Raw genomic sequence first — 22054 nt, forward strand, 5'->3', positions numbered from 1 at the left:
GGGGGGAGGGGGGAAGGGCTGGGGGAGGGAGGGAAGGGGTAATTGGGGGGGGGAGTGAAAAGTGGAGCTGCATTTCTTTCCCCCCCTCCCCTTCTCCCCCCCCTGCCCCCCCCCGGCTCTGGGCGAGCCAGACGCGGTTTGCCCAGTGCAGAGAGAGGGGCTCCGTGTTCCGCCTCCGTGGAGTATTTGGGATTGGAGAGAGAGAGACACACACACACGCGCACACACACACACGCACACAGAGACCATCTGCAGTGTCAATGCGGCGCCTGCTCTGAAGACTGAAGTGGGGGGAAAGGAGAGGAGGAAAAAAAATACACATATATATCCAAACCCACCCAAAGCAAGCGAGGAGCCTTCCCAGGTAAGGAGCCCCTCGCCCCGCCCGGGTAGTGGGGGCTGGCGGGAGGATGCCGCGGAGGATGCCCCGGGAGGGCCGGCGGGGCTGCAGCGGTACCTGCCCCCCACACCTGGCAGGAGCCGAGAGGGGGCCCTGGAAGGCTCCCCCCGCCGCTTCTCCCCACCCCCGGGTGGTGGGGAGGGGGTCGGGGCTGGCGGGCAGGGACCCCCGCCGGCAGCGGGCTGAGCAGGGGGTGGCCGGGCACGGCCCCTCCGCCCCTCCCGGGTCGGCTTGGGAGGCTGCTAGGGGTGTTCGCAGCGGGGACCCCGGCATCCCCCTCCTCCACATCCCCAGCGCGGAGGGGACGCGGTGCCCAGTGTTCCCCCACCCCACCCCCGGGTCCCCGATGGCTTTTTCCCAATGTACAAGGCTCAACTTTTCTCCCCGGAGGCAGCAGCTTCAGTGTCGCAGCCCGTCCCTAATCACCCCCGACCTTCCCCGGCTGCGGATTTTCCTCCCCTCGGGGGGTATTTTTGCCCACCTCGGTGCTCCTGAGCCTTTCTCGGACGAGGGGCTGGAGGCATTTGCAAACTTTTCCTGCTTCCGATGAGGCTGCAGCTGGACAGGGCTGGAGGCAGAGCCCTTTTCCCGGGGAGGATTCACACTTCCCGGGTGAGCGATGGATGGGGACAGCCCCCCCTCCCCCGGCGGGGAACACCTGGGAGGGAAGAGGGGACACCCCCGTCGTTTCCCTTCCTGCAAGGTGCAGAAGAGTTTGACTGCCCAAATCCCGGCTGCGAAGTCAGCGCCGATAAACACCTCTCCCTCCGTGCATGTGTGTGCTGCAACCGAAACCTGCGTATTGATGCTCTTCGTTTATCAGACATATGCCCTTAAATTATGTAGACAGGGAGAAGTGATCTAAACACCGAGCCGCACATGGTTTTGGTGGAAATATAATACTCCGGCAGCAGATGAGTTCCTCCCAGATAAACAAACCCACTTGCTCAGCCCCAGCAGGGCTAAGTGCTGTTTGGGTTTGTAGCGGCTGCATGTGGCTGCTACATACCCAGCCCAGAGGAAACCCTCCTCCCGGGGCCCCATCTGCTCCCTGTACTGGCAAGGGACACAGTCTCTGCCGTGCCGGATTCGGGTGTAGGATCTGTAGGGTTCGCCTTCAGGAAGGGGCCAGGTGGAAAGCGTGTGGCCGCGCTCCTCTCCCGTCAAACTTGCCCCCGCGCCCGCTCCGCCGTGCGCTCCGGCCGCGCCGCTGGGCAGCCGCGCCACGGCGCTGGGAGCGCACCTGACGGTCCGAGGCTCCCGCTGCCTCTGAGATGCGATGCCGGGCTGCGAGGTTCTGCGGAAAGCGAAGGGGGCTGCGGCTCCCCGCGGCTGCGGGGGTGAGCCCCGCAGGGAGGGAAGGTCTGGACCGGGACCCCCGGGGCTGCCGGGGGGTGCTCTTATTCTGGGCGAACAATGACGGTGTCGGGGCGGGGTGGTGGGGTGGTGGTGGTTTACAGCCGATGCAACTCTCGCAGCCTTCTAGGGACTTATCTTGAGCATGCACCAGTCCTGCACAAACATTTTGGAAGGCATGAAGCATGCTAACTTACTCGCTTTATCTGTCCTCTGTTTCACCCGGGTCTTGTCTATCGAAGCCGGTTAAATCCGTGAGCGGGTAGGACTCCTGGAGCACGGGGTTGCTTTGCCTTCGCGTCTCTGATTTTAATTACAACGTGTGCCTCAGTGTGAGATTAGATGCTTCCTCCCCCTGGCTAAGCCACTGTCTTAAGGTCTCGGGGATGCGAGCAGCATTTGGTTTGTGGTTAATTGCCTCGGAAAGTGTGTTTGTTTGTTTGTGTGCGGGATCCTTCACTAGAGCCGGGCTTCAAGCAGTGCAACAGATGTGTGTCTGCTTTCCGTGTGCAGCCAGGTTTAAACATGCAACCCCAGCGCTGTCACGAAAGCCTGGGATTTTCTTCCCTCTTCTGCTCAGACCCATCCTCCACGGGGGGGTCTCCTTCCTGAAAGGACCAGTCCAAGGTTTTTTCCTTTCTGTCCCATCTTAAATGTGCAGCACTCGGCGACATCAATAAGATGCAAAATAAACAACCGCATGATCGAGGTGCTGTTTATGTCCAAGACGTGTGTTTTAAAATACAGGCTGATGATCAGTCACGGTGCTGTTGGGAAGCTTTGGCTTGATGATTGTAACTGCCTTGTAGGCACTGAAGATGGGTGTTAAATCTGTTCAGCGTGCAATCCGGCACCTGGCTAGTGGAGGGATGAGTGCTATTGCAAATCCTCAGAGAGATGCTGAACTTCTCCACAGGGATGGGAAATATTCGAGCCTTTCCTCATTCACTCACCTGCCAGCAGCCCTCTCTGCACCCGCAGCAAGCCGAGTGCTAGACAGCCTGTGGATGTGGCAAAGCAAAGGGCTCAGCACAGCCACGAAAGCAGCTGAGATCTGCTGCCGGGAGGGCAGAAACCGCCTTTGGCAGCCAGATCCCAGGGGACAGAGGGTTGCCAGAGCCAGTTTCGTGTTGACTTCTCTACTTTTGCAGGGTTAGGAGGGATGCTGGAGCCCCTTTTGTGTTGCATCATTTTGCCTTTTATTGAATTGCTTTGTCTCTGTCTCCCAATTTCCTCGATGTTGAGCGGCTGCAATAAAACCTACCTCCTTCCAGGAGGGTCAGGGTTTGATTTGCGTGCTCACATGCTCCAGGGTGAAAAGCCTTGCAAGGTCTTACGATACTTGGGTGTGCTGAGGGTTAACACTGTTTAGGAATTAATTTCTTGTTTGGAAGGGAACACTGAAAAGCTTCCTAAAAAGCTGAGAATGATGTTGCCAGGATAGGCTTGTGCTCTGTGTTGGGATCCTAGGTGGGGAGGGTGTTAGAGGTAGGGCTTTTGAGTTTTGGAGCTAGCACTGCCCAAGTTTGAGGCTTGGCATTGCCTACAAGTGTTTTCAAGCAAAATGGTATGCTGTCCTGGGAGTCACTTAGCTCTTTGTGATTTATTATTCACAATAGTCCCTTGAAGTGAGGTCCCACGTAGCTGAGACTGAGGCCCAATGTCAGCCCTTCGCAGCCGCAGTTCTGAGACTTAGAAGTCTCATGCCCTGCCCGTGAATTCCCCTCCCCAGTTAGGGATGCATTTTGGATTATGACTGCTTCCCATGGTAAAGCCCTCAAACTGCTTGATGCTCAAATAAAAGCCCTTTCTGGTCCCCACCAGTGTGACAAAGGGCTTCAGAGGGCTCTTTCTTACTCCTTCCTTCTTGCTTGCAACACTCAGTTAATGGACGCCGAGTGCTCCAGGCGCCCAAGGCAATGAGACTTCCCGTCCCTGCAGAGTCTGGACAACCCACTGACTTACTGCAGGGTATCAGTGACGAGCATGCTTCCCTGCATGACTGTGTTCAGGTGAAAAGCACTTTATATTCCTTAGGTTTGAGCTTTCAAGGGGCCTGCAACAAAAAATACAGGAATAAATACATAGGGTTCCTCAGATGTTTTTCATTCAGGTTCTGAAGTATTGTAAAACAGTGAGAAAGTATTCTCATTGCCCTGGTGCAGACTGGGAAACCGAGGCACAGGGAGGCAAAAGGCTTAGTCTGCATTTGTTGATGGGAATCCTCACTCACTGCCATGAAATGCAAACTGAACCCCAAGAGGTACTTAGAGATGAGAGCATTGAGCCTGTGCTCAAGAACAGCCAAGAACAGTGCTTGGTCAGAACAGGACCAAGCAAGACTGAAATTTTTTAAGTTCAAATGACAGATGGGTGCTTTAAAATGAGAAAATATCATATTGCGTTACTGCCTTGGCCAGGGGACAGCTGTGCCATCATGAATCTTGGTCCCTGTATCTTTAAAATTAGTTACAAAATGTTTTTAATCACCTTTGGGAATGGAGAGATCATTGCAAAAATGCAATGTGCTGTGATACTGATAGTGTGCATGGTGATGTTTTGGAACTGGCATTCCTCTCTGTTGTTTTTGTTTTGACTCATCCCACTGGAACTATCTGGTTTTCTTTGTTCTTTGTTGGTGCATGTGCTTTGCTAAGTTTGCCTCATCTTTACTTGGTTGCACCTCGTAAGGTGCTAAGCAGCCACCCAAGAGGTGCCAAGCCTCTGCCCTGCATCTCCTGCAGCGGCAGCAGGTGTTGTGTGGTATCTGTTCTGCAACCCTTTCCTTTGCAAAGAACCCAAAACACCCAACCTTCCCTGAGCCCTTAAAGGTTCTCTGAAGGTTTTGAACAGACACTCTTTCGTTTGGAAACCCAATGGTCATTTCATTTTAGACACCTCTAGCCCAGTCAGCTCAGTGTGCCAGCTAACATGAGCCTTGCTGGGGACATGTGCTCTTCAAAGGTGATTCCTGGAGCCACGGAGGAAGTCACCTGTTTGCTGAAGTACAATGTTCCCAGCTGCTTCTATCTCAGTAATGTTTGATAGAAGACACCAAGTTCTCTGGGCCATAGGAGAGCCTGAAGACCTGAGTGGGAGCAGTGATGGGGTTGAAACCTCCATCCCCACTATGCTGCTTATCAGCAGGTGGCATTGACCTCACAGGGTGGGTTCCACTAGAAAGAGAGAGGTCATTTGCAGACACTCTTGTCTTGCTTTTACTCTAGGCTTTGCTGCTGTGAAGGCTTTCCAGTGTTTTTTAAGTACTGCATGCCAAGAAACAGAATTCCAACCCCAAAAGTCAAGCGGCTGAGATTCATAGGCTTCTTTTGCATAGGAATAAACACCACCTGCTGCTGAGTGTGGCTGGATTTGCACTGGTGACTCAGAAGGGAGACCTCATGTTGCCATCTCTCTCGGCTTTCATGCCTAATCTCTTGGGTTTCTTTCCTGCTATTTCATCCGTACACCAATGGCCTGCTGGGGCATTCCCACCCAACCATTGGCAATAAATTTAGTGGAGCTGACTGGCACTTGAATTTGCCTTGTCCTTCTGATGGGACGAATGTGTGTATCTAATGCCGGTAATATGGAATAGGTTTCCGTTACAGGCATTTGCATGATATATACTCACACACTTCCCCCTCCTCTGAGCTCATGCAAGGGCCAGAGGAATAAATCTTAGTGCCTGGTGAGCCCTAGCAGCCAATGCTACATCAAATGCATGTAAATGTTTGCAAAATGAGCCACCCCAACCCACTTGTTATTTCTCCTTGAGCATAAAACCCTACATGGGGGAGGAAAGGTGAGGGTGGAGGAGGTTCTTTTAATCCTAGTATTGTTTTCCTTTGAAATAGTGAAGTGATGCTGGACTCAGGGAGCATGTAGAGGGTTAATATTTATGTGCTTGTTGTTTCCTCTGAAGTGAGGAACTTGCACTTGCCGCCAGCAGCCCCCCGATGCTCGTGAAGAACCTCGCTGGTGAGTGCCTTGGCGTTACAACTGTTTGGTGACTTGAGTTTAGAGTTATAGGAATCGGAGTGACAGATTAGCAGTAAATCAAAGCCTGGATGGCTTCGTACTCAACTGCAGCAAGATTTAAATTAAAAATATCTTGCCGAGATGAAGTACTCATAAGTCAAGCACTGGCGTGGTGTCACTCTGGGCTTCGGCAGCGAGAGCCCCTTTGAAACAGAAACCACGAGGAGCCCACATATTGATTCCCAGCTGAACTGGGGAATTGCCACTTCATTTCTTCTATTAAATGGTCTTTCTTTTCTTTCCTTTTTGCCTTTCCGCCACCCCAAAGGGAAGATGGTCATGCTGGGAAGTTGGGAAAAGGTTTGCAGATTCACTGCACGTGCGTGTGGCCCTGTTTGACTTGGTTAGAGCATATTTGATTGTGAAAAGGGATTTATTTGTTTTTTGTGACAGGGGATTTGTCTATAATGTAGTGCTGGAAAGAAAACTCATTTAGAGACTAAGGAGGTGTATCCTGTTACAATTGCCTATTGATGGAATAGCAAGTGCTTGGTGTGCAACACAGCTTTATTTTAGTTTAGGGAAACTTATTCTGGGCTGCCAAAGTGAGACTTTGATTTGCCGGAAAGCTGCCCCATGGCCCTGAGAAGTCCCTTGGCTTCTTGTTTCCCCATCTATCGAACGGGGGTGGTCTTGTAGAAGTGACTGACCCTTTAACTATCATCTAATAGTCGTTTTGTTCTAATGACCTGTACAAATGACTCACTTTTTGAAAGTAAGATGATAAAATCAAGGAGGTTCTGATCAGGAACTCACTCACCAGCCTGAGGTCACTGACAGCCACTGTCCTGTCCCTGGGCAGTGTCACCTTCTTCTGCTGGCAGGGAAGAGGCTTTCAGAGGTGGTGAGGGACAGGAGGATGTTCTACATTGGAGGAAAAGGCTCTGTCACCACATCCCTGCCAGGGAGAGGAGGTGAGCTGGGAATACAACCACACCAGTTGTGGAGCTAATCAAAGGCTTTTGCTTGGATTTTTCTTTAATGGGCAATTTTTTTTGGGGGGGAGAACCCCTAAGCCCCACACCCAAGTTAGGATGAGCACATCTGCTTGACTTGCTAGCTTTAAAAAAGTGAGTTTCTGGGCTCTTTTGGGAAACCCCTTTTGTTTGTCAGGGTTTTGGTGCAAATTTCTGGTTCTTGGTAGTAGCAGAGCAACACGTGGAGTTTTGTGAGCTGTTACCCTGGGATGTGTATGTGTTTAGGGACAGGGTGCTATTTGTACAGCTAATTTTGGGCATTCCCTCTTTTTGGTGGCGTCTCACCCTTTGTACTCTACCCTTCACAGTATGTTCCTGGGGGGATGGGGGTTCGTCCCCTACCACAGTCCCTTTCCTTCCAGCCACTCTGGAGCCCCAGGACTCATTTGGAGGATTGCAATGACCTCGATGCCTAATGCTTTTGAGGCTGCATACCCCCATCACGCCTTAGACCCCAGGCTCCACCTCTCCAGAGCATCCAGTCCCCTCCCAGACAGCTACCCTGGGGTGGGCAGTGCTCAGAGGCAACCTGGAGGGTGACTTGTTGCTTTAAGTCCCAGCATTGCCACCACCGAAGCCACCTCCATGAGGGCAATTGCCTCCTCACCCTGAAGACGGCAGGATGAGCTCTGAGTTTTCCTCCTGCGCCTAGCTGCTATGGTGATGAGTTGCTATAGAAACACATAGTTAGCATTATTATTTATTATTGAAAGGTGTTTCTTTTCATCTTTTAAATGCAGGGCTGTGCCAAGAAGAGCCCAAAGCTGGGTGTAGGATACTGCCCACCCTGTCCACACAGGCTGGTGGGTTAACACTTCCCAGCAATCCAGGCTTTAGCCACGCCAGAGGCAAGCAACCGTGCTGTGCTGGCCCAGCAGGCTGATCTGGTTAAACAAATCCCCCAGTATGTTCCCGTCACAGGTTCCTTCCTTCGTCAGATCCATCCTTTGGAGGGGGATTTGAGTGAAGCGTTTCATTATAATGAGCTTAGTTATTTCCAAACTAGTAATCGCATGTCACCATTTGGTGCAAAGGGTTTGCATTAAGTTCTGTAATAATATGTCTGTTCATCCATCACAAATACTATATTCACAGGACCTTGTAGCGATTGCCTGGTAAATACCTTCTCTTATCTCTTTGCATGCGCTGCTCCTTGTTGTTTGCTGAAGTCCCCCCACTCTCTGCAAACCCATCCCTCCATGCTGGGAGGCAGGGAAGCTCCTCTGGTACTCCTGTCCTGAGCTCCTGCCCAGGCTGAGCCCCCCTGCAGCTGGGCACCCAGCCAGACTGTGCAGAGGAGGCCCCTCCAAGGCTGGCTTCAGCCTGCAAGATGCCAAGCAGAGCAAGTGGTGCTAAGGGTATTGCTCTGCCTGCCCTAACTACTGCTTTCCAGCTGCCGTGGGTGGACAAAGCCTGCTTCAGGGGCTCCTGCTCCCCAGGAATGCGTGGGGTGGGATGGGGGTAGGAGCAAGTATCTTCTGTAGGCTGGGTGCTGAGCAATGCTCTGGCTGAGAGTTGCAGCATTTACAGGCTCTCTGGATGCATCCATAGGTTTGGAGAATGCACAGCTGGGCAGTGCAACAGGGATGCAAAGCTAGATGCGTGGGTCCCCTGCCTGCAGCCACCAGGTTCGTGGCTTCCCCTCGAAGCTGGAAGCACTGCAGAAGTGGCTCTGCAAGGAAACCTTCCTCCACCCTGCTGCCCTTCACACCATGGCAGCCCTGAAGTGCTTCAGCCACTGCAGAGGGGTGGCTTGGTGGGACCGGGAGGTGAATCGTTGGAAGGATGGGGGGACGTTCAGAGGCACTGGGAGGAACAGGGCTGCTTTGCCACTCTGGCTGGGGCAGGGGAGGGCTTGGCTTTGCTGGCAGCAGGGATTAGCTGCGCAGTTCTTCCTTCTTCCCCTCCTAGCTCTGAAGGACTCTCAGGAAAATGCCTGGGGGTGGGGTGGGGGTGGAGGGGTGAGAAAGAAAAAAAGGGGGGGAAAAGAAAAGCAACACAGCTTTTCTTGATGCAGAGTTAGGAACTGGGAGGTGAAGTTTCAGGGCTGGCTGGTGTAGTTGCAGGGGGGATGGCTCAGCCCCTCCTTGCACGTCCTGCACAATTGCTGCAGGTGCAGGGCTCAGCTGGCAGTGCAGCCGGTGCAGATGCTGCCCTGAGGGGATGAGCCCCTGCGGGGCAGGGCGGGATGCAGGAATGGCTGGACCAGCGCAGGATACTGGATATGGGGACTTGAGCCTGGGGAAATCTCTGCTGTTGCTTGCAGAGTGTGACTGTTGAAGTTCTCTGAATCCCTCCTAGTCTCCACCTTCCCCGGCCTGCCAAGCTAGGACTGGGAAACAGCCTTCCCGACCTTTGAGGAAACAAAAGAAGGCTCTTTAAAGCACCCCCTCGAGCAGGAATAAAACACCTTCCTTTGCAAAGCCTGCTTCATTGCTTGAAGTCAATCCCTTTGGGCTTTGTATTTTCCTTCTTGGAAGCTGTGCTCCCTGTAGAGAAGAGAAAAAAACACCTGAGGTACAAGAGTAGGGCTCAGGGAGGGGGGGGGGTGCATTCCTGGGAAGTGTAGGCTGGAGGTGGAGGGGGGGAGGGGGGGAGTCCACTGTGGGGGTCTAGAGGGCTGAATGCTCACCTGTCGCTGTGACAGAAATCCTTGCAACCCATCCCACAAGTTCAGCTGTCAGTGCAGGGTCACATCCAGCCTGCCTCTGTTGTATTGATAGTTGGGAGCACTGTTGGGGTGGGAGATGCTCCTGCATGTCCTGTGTGTGCCAATCCCTCCCCTACTCCTGGTGCAATGAAGTGTAGCACTAAATGGGGCCTCCCCTAAAGGAGGGAAGCTGGCGGTGGCAAATGAAAGCTTGCTCTGTTTTCGTTGGGTCACCCATGTTGGTGTGGGCCTGGAGGTGTCATAGTTTGCTTCTACCACCCTTTTTTCTCCACCCTGAGCTGCAGCCAGCTGCTTGGATATGAGGTTGTGACACTGACGCGTTTGGAGAGAAGTCATCCAAGTGATGGCATGGACTTGGGACTGCTGTGGGGTGCCCCCTTGGATCCCACCAGCTGTGAGACCATCAGGTCCCAGATTTCTCTCCGAATGCCTGCTGAGGACAGAGCACACATTTTGGCTGCTGGGCTCAGAGCATCTTTGCAGCCTCTGGCTTTCCCTGCCTGGCCTTCACGGTAGCTCCAAGAGGCCAGGAGCTGCTCACCTTGGCTGAGCAAGGGCAGGAGGCATGAGGCACCCTTGGAGCTGCACCCCTCTGCCTGGGTGAGGGACAGGGAAGGGAGGCAAGAGAGGTGAGCCATGTGTAGCAAGAGCTGGATGCTAAAGGCAGTGCCTGTCAGAGCCATTCAGGAGGGTTTTTCCCTCCTTTATAATGGAGTTGCTGCCTTTGCCTGCCTTAGCAAGGCGGACAGCTCAAAGGGATGCCTCTGAATGAAAGTAACAACTTTTAGGACAAATTTCTCTCTGCATAATATCTCAAAGAAAGCAGGAAAAGGAAATGGCAAGCGGGCATAATTAGGTAAGTATTCCCCATTAGGAAGGGGAAGGAACTATCAAGTCAATTTCCATTCCCTTCTTATTTTACATGCCTGATTTTTCCGCCTCTCCAGGAGGTGGTGTGTGAAGTAGGTCTCTCCTTAGCTTGGAGAAGTAAATAATCAGAACATGATGTGCTCCGAAGCTCTTCCCAAAGCTTTCTAAATCTGAACTACGCTGGGCATTTTTAACATCTTCGCGAGTCTGAGCTTTCCAGCATCCATGAGACCTGATCAGGACTTGTTTTCCACTTTCATGCTGGGGAACCAAGCTGCAGGCAGACAGCAGGGCTTGAGTATTTTTGATGTGACCTGCTTGTCTGTACATATTTCTCTGTTTTACCTGTTCTGCATGGAAGTAGAGATAACTTCTTGTCTCCTGATTGCTTCCCAGTGTAAACCTGTGTGTTTAGGGTGTGAATCCATGGAGGCACCTGGTGTCACACTGGGAAATGAGGTAGGGATGGGTCCCCCCAGGCCACCACCTGGTCCACCTTTACCTGACCCCAGCATGCCCCCACATCCTCCTGGCCATGAGACTCCCCTTCTACTCCCATGTACCCAAGGTTGCGCTCCCAGCTGTGCCCTATGTTACCTCTTAGAATTAACACATCGCTGTGTGGGCTGCAATTATGGAGCCATCAGTGGGTGCCTGTACCACATTTTGGAGAGGGTGTGGGATGGTTTATGTGCCAGCCTGCAAGAGAAACGTTCACCTCCCCCCTTGTGTGCCGCCCTGCTCCGGAGTCTGTAAGCAGTGTTATTAAAGGCTGTCGGGAACTGCTGTGGTTGACACAGTCAATGGCTGACACAAGGCAGCCCTCAGACTTTGACTCATCTGCAGCGCGCGCGCGCACACACACACACACACACACACTTTCTCTCTCTGTTATGCCTGAGCCAGAGAAAAGACAGTTCTCACATGTATCACCCTTTCTCCAGCTGTTTGTGCCCTTTTTTTGCATTCATTTCAGAGAAGTCTTGATCGTCCTACAGTGTAAGAGAGAGATTTGGGTTGCATCATTCTGCCTGTGCATACCCAGCTCTCTCGTTATTTTGCAGTTGAAGTTGCAGTCCCTTTTCTTTTAAATACAACTACATGCATGCATCCATATATATATGTGTGTGTATATTTTATACATATACATAAAAATACACATTTATATGCACATTTCTACACACAAATGCAAAACACAAGTGGTTAGAAAATGCCAATCTGTTCACCCTTCACTTTTCACAGCTCGTTGCCAATTTTTCTCACAGTTCAGGAAAAGGTCTTGCAGGTCCAGGATGAGATTACCGGTGAAGGAAGAGTGGCCTTGCTGCACAGCCAGAGTTAGGAGGGATTTAGGACAAGCACAGTTCTCTTTTTTCCTCCAAAACCCCTTGATCAGACACTGGTGGGAGAGGGATTTTTTTCTAGCTTGTAAGGAGAAGGGGGAAAGGAAGAAAATGTCTGAGGTTTTGTTCCACTGCAGAACTGGGAATAAATGGTGTAATCCTGGACAAACCTTTGCATCTGGAAATGTGGCTTCCTGTGAGCTCAGTCGTTTTAATAATGTTCAGGAGGTGCTGGTCCAGGCTCTTCTGATCACAGAAAGGTCACTGAAGGGCTGCCAGGGGCAGAGGATGAAGGTTTTGCACCACTTTTCCTCCCTCCAAGTGGCTCAGCTGGAGCTTGGCCATGAGCACTCAAGTGAGGCAGCACAGCAGATTGCAACTTGGTGACAATCTGCTTTCTCGGCCCTTGGTCATGCATGGACTCGTGCTCATACAGACATCTTCGTGGTTCCCACTGGTTGATGCACAGGGTGTGTTGAGCCTCCTTTTACCCAGCAACATTCTTATGTGGCCATACAGGCTTCTTTCCTGCTCTGCTTCCCCTCCTTCTGGGTACGTATGTGTGGGGAGGATAATTTTGAGGCTTTGCCGTACCTGCACAAGGAAATGGAAGTTACAGTGTGATGCTTGAAAGCTGTGCTACTTAGTCTTGCAACAGTGAGCTGGAAGAGGAAAAATGTGGTCCCTTCCATGCAGTGTTTTCATGGGGTGGTTGTCTTCTCTCCTGTCTTGTTTCTCCTTCCCTGGTAACACAGGTAGCAGAATCAGCTTTATTTTATAATAAGCAAAAAGGTCTCCAGCTGCAGGTTTGTGCTCGCCTGCCTCTTCTCCAGTGCTCTCTGCCAGTGGGTGACTTACTTTGCCACCCATAATTAGCCTCTTCCAAGGTCTCGTTGTTGCTGGGCTGAGGCAGAAGGTTTTATAGCAACTGCTTATTCTCAGGCACAGGAAAAATAATCCCTTCCTCAGCCCAGTGTTAAGAGGGAGTGGATTTTAAACTGGTTGCTGCTGATGCAGGGTGGTCAGCAGAAGGGACCTGAACCAGCCCATGGCAATGCTGTTACGTGGTGGGGAAGGTGGACGGAGGGGTGGGTGGGATGTGTGTCAGCCTTCCCACGCAGAGGAAGGAATCAAATATCTGCCCTACATCAAATACCATGCTTGATTCCTGCGGGACAAAGTTATTGGTGAGGAGGAAGCTGACCTTCTCCTGTATTTATGAACTGATTCTCTAGCTTGCTTTTTTTTTATTTTTTTGCCCCTCCTGTTACAGAGTGCAATACTTCATTTCACAGGAAATAACATTTTCTTTATCTTCTCCTCCGGTGTGATTTTTTTTTTTTTTTTAAGCTGCTCAAGATGAACAGGCTTTCTTCCCCTTAGCTTTTCTTGCTTTATAGTTGGCTTGGCACACTGGAAGTGGATGTTGCTGCCCATGTCTGTGTGGGACCATTAGCTGTGCTGGACCCCAGGGATATTCCCGTTATGGCTGCTGAGGGTGAACAAATTCTCCCTGAGCTGGCCAAACACATTATTATTTTAGTAGTCACACCCCAGCAAGTTCGAGAATTAAAAGTAGTCAGCATCTCCCTTATTGCCACACAGATCTATCTTTCTTCCTCCTGGCTGTCTTATCTCCAGCCTTCCCCAATACAGCTTTTTCTGCAAATCCTTTCCTGCAAGAGCTGGTCTCGAGCATCTTCAGAGCAGCAAGTCCTTTGGAGCTGCCTGTTTCCTTTTCCTTCCTCTTCTGCCCGCAGTGAGCAGATTTTTGGAAGCTCAAGAGCTGTGTGTTTCCTGCATTTAGGTCCCTTAGAGATATCTGAAGCTACTTTGCTGAAGTTCACAGGAGACTTTTGAAAACCTCAGCCACTGCATTTCGTATATGTGTATATGTGTGTGTGTGTGTGTGTGTGTGTGTATTTAAAATCTGTTCTCTCTTCCATCCTATTTTCTTTCTCTGTCAGGAATCCAGCTGTGCAACATGTGGCACTTGTAGGACTTGGAAGGCAGGAAGATCAAGCAAACACAGAGCTTTCAGCAAGAAGAGATAAATTTCCAGAATAAATTCAAGCCACGTAGGCCCAGTCTGTTTTAGTTTTAAAGCCCCGCTGGTAGTGATGTGTGGGAGCTGTGGATATAAAGCCAGGGAGAGAAGAAGAGTTTATTTGTATTATTTCTGGCACCTTGGTAGAAAAACCTCTATTCTGAGTTCACGGTGCTTGGCACAATGTTAGTCTGCATGGACTGTACCAGAGAAACCGCCTGTTGAGCGCTACCTTCGTGCATGGTTTGAAGGCAAGGAAAAAAAGGGAATTATTTGCCCTGAATGAGGGGGAGAGGATTGTAGCTGGAAGAGGAAAGTGCCGGATTTGTGGGGGTGTATGGGACGCAGATGGCCACAGAGGAGAAATATCTTGTTATTAATAACCCATCAAATTGCTATAGCATTTTTACACCTGTGTATGCCGCTACAGTTTTTATGTTGACACTTGGGCGTCTGGCAGGACCACAGCTATGGGCTGTGGGCTCCCTTCTGCAGGCAGCTGATGGGGATTTCCTATTTACTGCAGAGACAGAGGACAGCTTGGTGTTCGATGTGCCCACAGTATTGAGTCATGACTATGGACTTGCTGCAGCATGGTTTGGTCCACATGGCAAATCCTGTTTCCTGAGTGGGTTTGCTAAGACTGACTTAGCAAGGGTCAGTGTGGCAAAAGGAGTTGCTAGACAGGCTCACTGCTTTTGGAGAAGTCCCTGCTTCTACTTATCACTATGCTGTCGTTTTACTAAATAAAAAAAAAAAAAAAAAAAAAGTCCAGAAGTGACACCTGGATAGGTTCTCCAGGTCTGTCCTGACAAATTCAACAACACCTAGTACAAAGCAATGCTGCATTCAGATGAACGCCACACAACAACCCAAACTTCCCTTCTTCTCTCCCCTGCCTATTTCCTCTAGTCAAAGCAAAAGATTTACAGGTTTAAAGTTTTGAAGCAAGGGCAAATTTCAGCCCAGCCTCCTGTCACAAGTGGATGCCTTGTGTCCTTAAAATCCATCTGCAGCCACCCAAGGCTCCCTGGCTGGCCCCAAGCTGCATGTCCCAGCTGCATGGGAGCCAGGACCATGGACTGTGTTTTCCAGCCCCTCACCCAAGGCCGCGGGGGGCTGGAGCACAGACAATGCTCTCCATGAGCAGGAGGGACCACAGAATCACAGAATGGTGGGGTTGGGAAGTGACCCTTGGAGCCCCCCCAGCCCAGCCCCTGCTGAAGCAGCTCTCCCAGAGCGGGCTGCACACAGGCACGTCCAGGGGGGTCTGAATGTCCCCAGAGCAGGAGACCCCACAGCCTCTCTGGGCAGCCTGTTCCCCTGCTCTGGCACCCTCACGGTAAAGAAGTTCTCCTTCATGTTCAGGTGGGGCTCCCTGTGCTGCAGCTTGTGCCTGTTGCCCCGTGCCCTGTCGCTGGGCACCCCTGACAAGGGCCTGGCCCCGTCCTCCTGACACTCGCCCTTGAGATGGTTGTAGACACCCATAAGGTGCCCTCTCAGTCTTCTCCTCTGCGGGCAAAACGGGCCCAGCTCCCTCAGCCTCTCCTCATCAGGGAGATGCTCCAGTCCCCTCATCATCTCCGTAGCCTCTGCTGGCTCCTCTCCAGAAGTTCCCTGTCTCTCTGGAACCGGACAGCCCAGCACCGGACCCAGAACTCCAGATGTGGCCTCACCAGGATGCTCCTACCTCATGTCAAAACTGTTGTGACTACACCCCCAAAGGGCAGGGTGCATGGGCACAGGCTTATGTGCTTTTTATGGTCTTTGAGACTTGTGCAACACTCAAAATGCAGCTGTGGGATCCTGCAGGGTGAGGGGAGAGAGCCACAAGTCCTGTTTTGGAGAGAGGGATGGCTGAAGTGATGGAGGCAGTGGGATAATGAGGGCAGGCTTGCCTTCTGCAATGCAGCTGGTGGGGCTGGAGTGCATGTGGAAAACAGTCCTCTGTGGCTTTTACTCTTTCAGCACCTGTGTACCTGTTCTGTAGTGTTTCTTCAGGTCTTGCAACCTGTCTTATCAAGGTCTCCATTTCTGATGAGCAGGATTTTATGAACAGAGATGGCTTTCCCACGCCCCCATGTTAAAAACGTCCTTCATCTCAGACACAGGTGCCTCTAGACTGTGTGAGCAGAGAGGAACAAAGCAGATGGTGCTTGGATCTGGATTAAATTAGAGTTTGGAGTGACATTTTGCTTGCAGCTGACTCTAAGCAAACAAGTAACTTTCTTCTGGGTAGCACTACCCAGATCTGAAACCAGTGGTTATTGCAAACACATAGACTTTCTTTTGCAGACTGAACGGGCTCATATGCCTGTTTCTGATGCTAGCTTTTCTCTGTAACAATGCTCCTAAGACAGCTAATGCTTTGTGATGATGGATCTGTAATGATGAAGCCGTGCAAATAGCTAAAACAATTGCATCACCCTCCTTGTGGCTGCTCTAGGGTGATCTGTTGATAGCATGAGGCATGTATTTGTGCAAATGAAGGGTCAGATCCTACAAAGTGCAGAATACCTGCAGCTTCCATCCCTGTCTAAACGTCTGGCCTAAGGATGATATTTACATAAGGAGAAGGAGAGATTTTGCCTTTTGCAGGTGTGCTTTGCAGCAGCAGCAAGCTGTTTATAAAGTGCCATTGCTGATGGTAGCCTGACAGTGCCTCCTCTTGAGGTTTGTCAGTGTGGGGAAATGCATGTATAAATTGCAGAAAGCTTTTGCAACGGAGTAGCCGGAGCAGATACCTCCTCCCTTCCTCTCTCTGGCTCCGCAGGCTGGCTGCCAGCAGCAGGACTCTGTGCTGTATCATTGCAGGACGCCATGGACGCATTCATGCAGACACACAGCTGAACACAGTGACCACTGCACTATTTAAAGTAGTCTCAACAATGACACTTGGGTATATAATGCACCTATTCTGCTGATGCTGGCAAAGTGCTGCCGAGTGGATGGGTTTAAGACTGATGGGAATTTACCACTCCAGAGCCATTAGGGTGTGTGTTCCTAAAACATGCACCAAAGGAGATGATAATAGAGGGAGTCAGCTATAAAGGAGGTTTTCCTGGTGCTGCATGCACGGCTCTGCAGAATAATTGCCTTGTTGCTGTGGCACTGAGCTGAGGATTAAACACATGAGCTATATCAGCATGACCTTGGCCAAGTCTTCACTTTCCTGGACCTCTGTCTCCCTGAGGTGTTTCTAGACTGAAGCTTCTGGAGGTGGGGATGTGCTCTGCGTAGGCACATCTTGATTACAGCACAGGTTGCCCTTGTGAGCAGCAGTGTGTTATTTTACTGGGGGGAGTTGGAATGGCCCTTCAGGACAAGGTGTGATGTGCTGGTGTGAGCTATAGTAGGACAACAAAGTAAGAGCAACCTCAGGTCATCACGCTCTGCTTCACCCCATCCTCCCATGTGTAGGAATAGTCTGCAAATAAGGGCTGCTGCACCTGATTCTATTCAGCCTCATAATTTGGTAACTTGTTCCAGATGTGACATTCAAGATTGCTGTTGAGAAGGAATTAAAAAGGGGTAGCAGTGCCCTCTGTTCTGGGGGGACATGCTTCAATTTATTCTCAGCATACACAGGAGGGTTAAGGAAGATGCTGGGTAAGTCTGCAATCATTCAGCAACTACCTGTTTGTTCTCCCCTTCTTTTCCTTTCTGCAGCAGCATTTTTTTTTTGTTGTTGTTTTATATGCTTTTTCTAAGATCTTGAGTAAGGTAAAAATGGAAATGTGCCTGCAGAACTTTAACCTTATGTAATTGATTTGTACTCCAAATTTGTCAGTGGCTGGAGGAAGCCCGTCTTGGGGGAACTGGGAGACTCAGGAGCTGTGGGGTCAATGCTCTATTCATGAGGAGGGGATGTTTCAGTGGTTACAGAACCTGCAAGTCTACAGTCTGCCCATGTTTCCCAGTCTCTGCTTGTATCCCTTTTCCTAAACTGTCTCTGCCCAGTTTTCTCTTTCTCCTCTACTTCCCAGCCTTCTCTTCCTTGTGCCAGAATATTCTCCTCTTTTGTTTTCCAGTTGGGTTAATTAAGCTGAGCTGCAGCCTAAGTCTGTTAGGGAGCCCAGAAGAGTTTTCCTCAGCAGTGCTTAGCACCACGGCAGCCTCTAGCTGACACAGCAAATAAGCATGGGGAAAAATTGCTTAGTCCCTTCATCCCTGATGTTGAGCATGTTTTACTTCTTCTGTGGTGATAGCCCAAGTGCTGCCTGATCCATCCTGGGAACAGTGGAAAAGGCAAAATCTTTATCTGCAATGTGCATGTTATTAGATGGTGTAACTTAGTCAAATTCAGAAGGACTTTCAGGTGTAGACGAAAGATCCCCATGATAGTAGGGGAGGACCCTCACAATTTTTACTACCTGCTCCAAAGCACAGAAGATTTTCAGTAAGACAGTGGAAAGAACATAACCAAGGGTCAAACACAGACAAAAAAATATTAACATCAATAATTTGCAAAAACTTTTCTCCTAATTTAGTTCTCAGAATTGTCCAAGCCATTCTGAATGCAACTTTCTGTGGTGATGTTAGCCTGAGGCAGACACCGAGCTGAGGAAATCGTCCTCAGAGTGGTTCGGGTCTGTCAGAATAATGAGGACCTTAAAACCAAGTCTTAGCACAGAACATGTCAGAGAACCTGAGCTATAGGTGTTGCTGCTAATGCTTGGTGTAATTATGCATGCACACACTGCTCTGCACTGGGAGTACAGGAATTGTGTAATTTTGTGCAAAAATAAATGCATCTGTATGCTGTACAGGATAAATTTGTGTATCTCCTTGCAAACACAGCCTCTCTGTGTGTATACAACATCAGCTCTATTCTTCTTGTTAACAAACATAGTGTGTGATTATCTTCTTACCCATATTAGCACAATTCTGTCTTTTGTCTGTATCGGATCTGGGCCATAGGTGTCCTGTCTAGCTCAGCAGTATCTTGAGACTGTCAAGCATGACTTGGAACTAGTTATCCTGCAGCAACAGCTGAGCAGGGCTCTAAGAATAACTTCCCGTTGGCCTTTCTGTGTGTTGGCAGTACTGGGCTTGTCCTCTGCTTCGTGGTGGAAGTGTCACTGGAAAAGAAAAGTAATAGCAGGTTAGTAATAGTTCAGTAAGGGTTGGGGTTTTTGGTTTGTGGGGTTTTGTGTGTGTGTTTGGTTTTTTTTTAAGGAGGGGTTGAGTTTTGCTGCTGATTCTTTGCTGAAAGTACCTGTTGTGTTCCTATGTTGTCTGTAAAATGGGATATCATGGGACTGTGGTGGGAGAGTTGTCAGACTGTCCCCCTGCCCCGCAAGTGCTTGCAAAGCTGCTGCTTGTCAGGGCTGCATGCACACTGCCCTGTTACAGCTGTTGGCACAGTAAGGAGAGTCAATCCCCCTAGTGCTGCTGAGCTGGAAATTGCCTCAGCTGGATGCCTCTGCTAGCGCAAGCATGGGCTCTCCATCGGAGTCCTGTCCATTTGCCTTTTGGATCATGTGGCATCTCAACTGCCCTTCACCCTGTTTAAAAAAAATCCAAGTCAAGTGGGGACAGAAGGTTTTAGCCAAAACGCTCTGAAAAGGACATCTCTGGTCTGAGCTCGCGTATTTTTTCTCAGGGGGGAATCTTGCTCTGAACATAGCAGCTGCACTGAGCCCAGCTTTGTTTTGAACTTGACAAAAAGTACTTTTAAGCCAGAATGGTTAAGTTATAAACATTTTCAATGCAGTTTTTATTAATTTGTAAGGGAAAGCCAAATAAAGCATGGAGTAGACTGGTATTGTTCTAAAATTATTTATTTGGTGCTGTATTGTTTCATTTGTAGAGAAGAGATTGTGCTCTGTAGCAATCTCATATCTGCAGAAGATGTCTGGAATTTGGGGCTGGTGAATGCTGGGGCAAAAGTACAGACTTGCTGGCCTTCTAACATCTTTTAAAGATATCTTTTTGAGCCCATAGAGTTAGCAGAAATAGATCACTTCAGCTAACGTGCAAGTTATCAGCTAACTAGATTGGGACCTAATTGCCCTAGGTGTTAAAGAAACCTGGAAAAAGACTCTCCCTCATCTGAGCTGCTCAAGGAATGAAAGACAGAGGCCAGTTTGTGAAAGAGCTGTCACGTAAAAGTGATAAAATAAATGGCATGTGTCTGCCCAGGAGGTTCATAGGTGCATAAAAACCCACCCAGGAGCATTTAGGAATTTGGTCAGAATTAGACAGTACAGAGAAAATGAAACAAGGAGTTGTCTTATTTACTTTTTTCCCTTTAATCTCCAGTACAGATGTCACTATAAAAATATTGCTAATGGTTGCAGTAAACTGAAGCTTTCCTTCAGGTTTGGGAAAGCAAATGCCAGTCAGCACTACTCCTTCCCGATAGTGATAATGTGTGTGTTGGACTTGAGATCTGGCTAAGATTAGAGATGGTCCAGCCAGCCCTGTTTTATGGGACTGTACTCACTCATCTGCTCTCTTTAGCCACTCACGTGGGAAGCTGAAGATGAATGATTTGCTGTGTCAGATCTTTTCACTGGCCCCATCCATAGCTAGTGGTTGCTCCTCCAAAATGGGTTGGACACCTGCCATAAATGAAAGGAGGAAATTTTATGCTGAATAAAGCATAAAGGGAGACTGTTCTTGCCTCTGCTGCAAACCCTGCATCACTGAAGAGAAGTTCATCACACCTCTATCTGACACTTCCCTCCCAGTAATACAGTATTGTTAACAGTGTTTTCTTTATGTTCCTACTCCTGCTGCACGTTCAGCCTGTTTCTGACTGTAAAGTTTAGTATAGTTGCAGGATTGATGGCCCTTACTTTAGAGGATCTCTGGTCTCTGCGAGTACACAGCTGTGCTCTGCCTTAACCACACCAGCTGGCCGGTTGCACACTCTTCACGTGGGAGAATGTCCCACGCTCTCTGAACTGTTAAGTACTGGGCACTGGTAACTGAAGCTCACCTGGTTTGCAGGTAGCCTGATCCTGTGTAGCAAATCCACCAGCTCTACATCCCTCTGAAGCTTTATTTCCAAACCTTATTCCCCATCCTGGTATCTCTGATTTTCCCAGTTCTGTTGCTTTTACCTCATGTCTCTCGGGCTGCTCTGCTCCAGCTGCCTTTTGAATATGTAGTGAAATCTCAGACTGAAGCCAGGAGATTCTCTCCTGGCTTCTTTGCAAGTGGTTTCCCCACCTCCAAATATAGATCTCGGTGCTCCAACAACCAGTAGATCAAGGTCTAAAGGTTTTGTTTTTTCCTCAAGTCCCATGTTTCATCCTTGCTGGCATCTCATGTAGATCTCGAGAGCAAAATAGCTAGTGATCACAAAGTCACTGCAAATACAGAGCTACTATCTCTGCCAGGCTTTCGGGAGGCAGCTGAAGCATGGTCTCTCTGTCTTACGAGAATTGGCTCTTCATGGATTTATACAGTGCTAATTACCAGGCTTCAGCCTGAGAGAGAGAGGACTTGTGTCTCGCAGATCTTCCCAAGATTGCAAAGCAGGGGGAAACATCCACCCACTGGCATTCAATGCAACATAAACTGTGCTATACAGCCTCGGCCAACAAGAAAATAGTTGCCTGCTGACTCACAGAGAAAGCTGGGGTCAGAGCCCCTTCCTTGCTGTTTGAGGATCAAAGTGGTGGTTTAGGGCTCCCATTTGAACAGGTCCAGAAAATTTAAAGACTTCATTTGGGTACTCTTCAGAGCCCCTGAAGCCTTAAAGGGAATTTGCGAGCATAAGCTTGACTTCTGAGGAATGAAATGCTGTTTTCCTCAAGGCTGTCCTAAAATGCTGTAATTGATATACAAGCTGGGGAGACCTGCTGGGATGAAACTCAGTTCATTTTCTTTTCAATATTCATCATTCCTTTAGGGGCAGAGGCTGTGTTCGTTCCTTTTCGTGTCTAGAGCTGATCAGGGTCTCCTTACCTGTGAAGTGCTGTCCTGGTTTCAGCTGAGATAGTGTTAATTTTGTTCCTAGTAGCTGGTACAGTGCTGTGGTTTGGATTTCATATGAGAATAATGTTGACAACACACTGATGGTTTTAGTTGTCGCTAAAGAGTGCTTGCACTAAGCCAAGGACTTTTCAGCTTCTCTGGCCCTGCCAGCGAAAGGGCTGGAGGGGCACAAGAGGCTGGGAGGGGACACAGCTGATCCAAACCAGCCAAAGGGATATCCCATGCCATTTTAATGTCTTGGTGAACTTGGCACTGCTGACCCCATGAGAGCTGCACTTCAATGAGGTAAAGTAGAGAAAAACTTTGTAGTGGGGAGAACAGTCCCAGGAGTATACGATGGCTTTGCTGGGGACAAGAATAAGACTTGGAAACAGAAGTCAACCTGACACTCTGGGTTTT

General features: G+C 49.7%; 1 protein-coding gene across 7 annotated transcripts in view; it reads left to right on the plus strand.

Annotated features, from left to right (window-relative positions):
* The first annotated feature begins 94 nt into the window (after nucleotides 1-94).
* PLXNA4 (plexin A4) overlaps nucleotides 95-22054 on the plus strand; it is a 470690-nt gene continuing 448730 nt past the window's right edge. For 3 of the 7 annotated variants that reach the window (XM_080393431.1, XM_080393432.1, XM_080393433.1), the window contains exon 1: nucleotides 96-364. The gene's annotated coding sequence lies outside the window, so the exon portion shown is untranslated. Of the gene's footprint in view, nucleotides 365-22054 lie in introns of all 7 variants that reach the window. The other 4 variants (XM_080393434.1, XM_080393435.1, XM_080393429.1 and 1 more) reach the window with 4 other exon arrangements.

This window comes from Falco punctatus (genome assembly GCF_963210335.1).
Source record: "Falco punctatus genome assembly, chromosome: 6".
NCBI classification, from domain to species: domain Eukaryota; kingdom Metazoa; phylum Chordata; class Aves; order Falconiformes; family Falconidae; genus Falco; species Falco punctatus.